The sequence below is a fragment of the Elephantulus edwardii genome, unplaced genomic scaffold (assembly GCF_000299155.1).
Source record: "Elephantulus edwardii isolate Elephantulus edwardi_28Jun2011 unplaced genomic scaffold, EleEdw1.0 scaffold00063, whole genome shotgun sequence".
NCBI lineage: Eukaryota > Metazoa > Chordata > Mammalia > Macroscelidea > Macroscelididae > Elephantulus > Elephantulus edwardii.
The window spans coordinates 10,400,430-10,405,251 of record NW_006399813.1 but is presented as its reverse complement, the minus strand read 5'-3'; positions in this window follow the sequence as shown (position 1 = coordinate 10,405,251).

Below are 4,822 nucleotides of genomic sequence, written 5' to 3'. Positions count from 1 at the left end.
CTGATCTAGGCCATGGCCTTGGCAATTACTTGCTATTCATCATAGAACTGAACAATGACTTAGGATGATAGAAGAAGAATTGATGCTTTTGCGTTGTGGTCCTGGAAAGAGTACTGAATATATCAAGGACTGCTAAGAGAACACACAAGTTTGTTCTGGAAAGGGTGAAACCAGGCAATTCCTAGGAGGCAAGGATTCTGAAGCTCTGTCTGACATATTTTGGTTGCAAGGAGGGACCAGTTCTCAATGAGGGACATCATGCTTGGGAGGGTGGAGGGACAGTGCAGGAGGGGAAGACCCTGTATGAGATGAATTGGCTCAGTGATTGGGATAATGGGGTTAGGTGTGTCAGAGACAATGAAGTTGGCTCAAGAGAGAGCAGGATTTAAGGCTTTCAAGGTTGCTGTGAGTCACAAGTGACTCGGCAGCACATAACAAGAAGCTTCATAAATCCATGGACCTTGTAATTTTTGTTTTGTTTTTTTCTCAAAGTCTTAAATAGTTTTTGGCATATACTAGTAACTCAATAAATAGTCACAAATGTCTTATTGAGGACTTCATTTAATATATTCCAAATAGATTTTGCTGTTTACTAGTTCTATCACCTTGTCCAGATACATTGAAAAATCTAAATCTATTTCGATATTTACTTTATAGTTTTATAGGGAAATTGATAAATACAAAAAATTCCACCACATTCCATACTTTGTGTTGTTGTTGTTGTTATGTGCCGTCGAGTCGCTTGCAACTCATAGCGACCCTATGTACAACAGCCCTAAACCCCGCTCTGTCCTGTGCCAATCGCTGGTCTGTCTGATACTTCTCTAAATCTGAACATTCACATTAAGACAGACTAGGAAGAAGGAATGGCCATCCACTTCTGAAATAGCAGGCCTCTGAAAATCCTATGTACAACAGAAAGACAGTGCGATTGACACAGGACAGAGTTTTAAATTGTGCTCGCTTCGGCAGCATATATACTAAAATTGGAACGATACAGAGAAGATTAGCATGGCCCCTGCACAAGGATGACACACAAATTCGTGAAGCGATCCATACTTTGTACATTAAGTATATGTTTAATATGTGACTATTTATTTCCACACAGTAACAAAAATTAATAACTTTTTCTTTTTTTCTTATTGCGATTTCAATGAAAGTTTACAGAAAACTTGGATTTTCATTCATTCATTTTTGAACATTTTTCTCCTGACTTCCCCCACCCCATTCCTCTTATTCCACTTATTGTTATGCACTTCTTATTCTGGACTGTTGTCATGCAAATAATGCCTAATTTTATTATCCTTTTAAGTAGTCCTTTCCCTGATCTGTTTCAATGCCGTGTTCATTATTTATCCCTTCTTTTCTTAGTTCCTCCTTGGGTTGCCGCCATGTCAGTCATATTTTAGAACAGTAGCATTATTCAGTATTTGTCCTTTTGTGACTGAGATATTCCACTCAGCATAATGTCCTCCAGCGGTAACCCATTTTAGATAATATCTAAGAGTTCTTTGTTTTTCAGTCCTGCATAGTATATCCCCTTGTGTGACTATACCACAGCTTCTCTAACCATTGATTTGTTGATGTGCACCTGAGTTGCTTCCATCTCTTTGTTATTGTGAACAGTGCACCTACAAACATAGGTGTGCATGTATCCATTTGGGTGGACGTTCTAGTTTCATTAGGATATATTCCCAGTTGTGGAATTGCTGGGTCAAATGGTATTTCCATTTCCAACATTTTGAGTAAGTACCATTCTATGTACCAGAGTGGTTGCACCATTTTACACTCCCACTAACAGTGAATAAGGTTACCAATTTCTCCACAATCCCACCAGCATTTGTTGTTTTGCTGCTCTATTAAACTTTGCTATTGTTTCTGGAGTGATATGATATCTCATATTTGTTTTACTTTGCATCTCTCTTAGAGCTAGAGATTTTGACCATTTCCTCATTTATTTATTCACTCTCTGAATGTCTTCTTCCGTGAAGTGTCTGTTCATATTCTGTGCCCATTTTGCAATTGGGTTGCTGCTTACCTTTATCTTGTTGAGAAGCTGGGTATTCTATAAAGTCTAGCTATCAGTCCCTTATCAGACATGTCACTAACAAATATTTTTCCCAGTCTGTGGCTTTCCTTTTTACCCTGTTGGAAAAATTTTTTCATGTGCACAGGGATTTGATTCTTAGATGGTCTCATTCATCTATATTATTCTCTCCTTGTTGTAGGTTTTTCAAGATGCTGGGAAGACTGTTCATATCATATATTAGGGCTTCTAGAGTTCTTCCAAGCTTTTTTTCTGATGAAGTTTATAGTCCTTGGTTTTACTCTTAGGTCCTTGATCCACTTTGAGTTGGTTTTTGTGTATGGTGTGATGTGTGGGTCTTGCTTGAGTCTTGCAGATAGTTTTTCAATTTTGCCAACACCATTTGTTAAAGGGGCTTTTATTTCCTTACTTAACAGATTTCATCTCCTTGTCAAAAATCAGTTGACCATACGTAAATGAGCTGATTGATCTATCTGTCCCTCACTGTACCAGTACCATATTATCTTGACCACCATAACTGTGTAGAAGGATTTGAGATTTGAGATTTTTCAGGAGTGTTTGCTAATCTAGAGTCTCTTTACATTCCAAGTTAAAATGGAAATTGCTTTTTCCATCTCCTTGAATAACGGAATTAGTATTTATATTGGGATTGCATGGAACTTGTAGATATCCTTTGATAGAATTGTCATTTTCACAATATTGGGTCTTTCTACCCAAGAAGGTGGCCTATTCTTTCATTTCTGCAGTTCTCTTTTTGTTTCTTGTGGTAATATTTTGCAGTTTTCCTTGGATAGGTCTTTTGTGTTTCTAGTTAGGTTTACTCCCAGGTATTTAATCTTGTAATTAGCTATTGTGAAGGGTATTGTTTTTCTTAATTCCTTTAATGTATTCTCTATGTCACTGTAGAGAAGTGCAATTGATTTTTGTATGTTGTTCTTGTATCCTGCCATTTTACTGAATTGGTGGACTATGTCCAGTAGTTTCCTTTAGGGTTTTCTAAGTATACTATCATATCATCGGCACAGAGAGGTAATTTTACCTCCTCTTTGCCAATTTGGATATCTCTTATTTCCTTCTCTTGTCATATTGCTATCACTAAGACTTCCAATACAATATTGAACAGGAGAGGTGAAAGTGGGCATACTTATCTAGTTCCTGTTCCCAAAAGAAATGCCTACTGTCTCTCTATTGAGAATGATGTTGACTTGGGTTTGCGTAGATACTTTTTACTATGTTGAGGAAATTCCACTCTATTTCTATTCTGTTGACTGTTATAATCAGGAAAGGGTGTTGGATTTTATCAAAGGCCTTTCTGCATCAATTGGTAGATAGGTTCATGTGGTTCTTGTTCTTTGCTTTGTTAATGTGATCAATTACATTGATTGTTTTTCTTAGGTTGAACTATCCTTACATACCTGTTATGACTCCCACTTGGTCATGGTGAGGTGTTGTTTTTTTCCTTGGTTTTTTTTGGTTGGTTTTTTTTTTTTTTTACTCTTGAGTCATATAGCCCTGGTCTGTACACTTACTGTGCAGAGGTTACAGAGGTAATTCGTGGTGCTGTGAAGATGAACACTGTGACACTGATGTGTCAAATGTGATAATGGTTACCCATGGTGGACAGTGTTTGGTGGAGCTCCCAATTAAAACAAACTGGGAAGCAGGAGTGACATCACTTCCAAAATAGCTTTTCTCTGGAAACCCTATGAACCTGGAGAAAGGATGAAAGTTATACAAGTGTTCAGTTCTTTAGTTCATAGGGTCACTATGAGTCGTCTATGACTCGATGACACTTGCCAACAAAAAAAACCCCAAGCTCTTGGAATCTATTGCCCAAGATCTTATTCAGGATTTTTGCATGTATGTCCATGAGAGATATAGTGTTCTATTTTGGTGATGTCTTTATCTGACTTTGGTATCAAGGATAAGTTTACTTCAGAGTATGAGTCTCAGAGAATTCCATCTTTTTCTATTTTCTGAAATACTTTATATAGAATTGGTGATAGTTCTTCTCTGAATGTTTAATAAATTTTACTTGTAAAACCATTTGATCCAGGGCTCCTTTTGTTTAGAAGTTGTTTCCTTACTGCTCAATTTTTTTCTTTTGTAATGCATCTGTTTAGGTGTTCTATTTTGGTCTATGTTAGTGTAGGTAGATTGTGAGCTTCCAAATGTTTGTCCATTTTCTCTAAGTTTTCATATTTGTTTGAGTATAGCTTTTCCATAATATTCCACTGTTTATATTTTCATTTTAGTTGGTTCTGTTTTAACATTACCCTTTTCATCTCTAATTAGGATTACTATGTCTTGCTTTCATTTTCTTTGTTAGTTTGGCTAGTCATTTATCAATTTTATCGAACTTTTTAAGAACCAACTCCTAGACTTGTTGATGGTTTCAATTGTTTTTCTGTTTTCTATTTCATTTATTTCTTCCCTAATTTTTATAATATCAGATTTTCTTAGAGAATGTTGGGTTTTCTTGCTGTTCTTTGTCACTTTGTTGAAGATTTTATGTTGTTGTTGTTGTTATGTGCCATCGAGTTGCTTGCAACTCATAGTGACCCTATGTATAAGAGCTCTAAATGCTGTACTATCCTGTGCCAACCTAGCCATCTCAAATACACTTATCCCCATTGCTCCAGTCACAGAATCAATCCATCTCATCAAAGGTCTTCCTCTCCTTCGCCGCCCCTCCACTCTGCCAAACATGATGTTCCTCTCCAAGGACCAGTCCATCCTCGCAACATGTCAGACAAAGCTTCAGAATCCTTGACT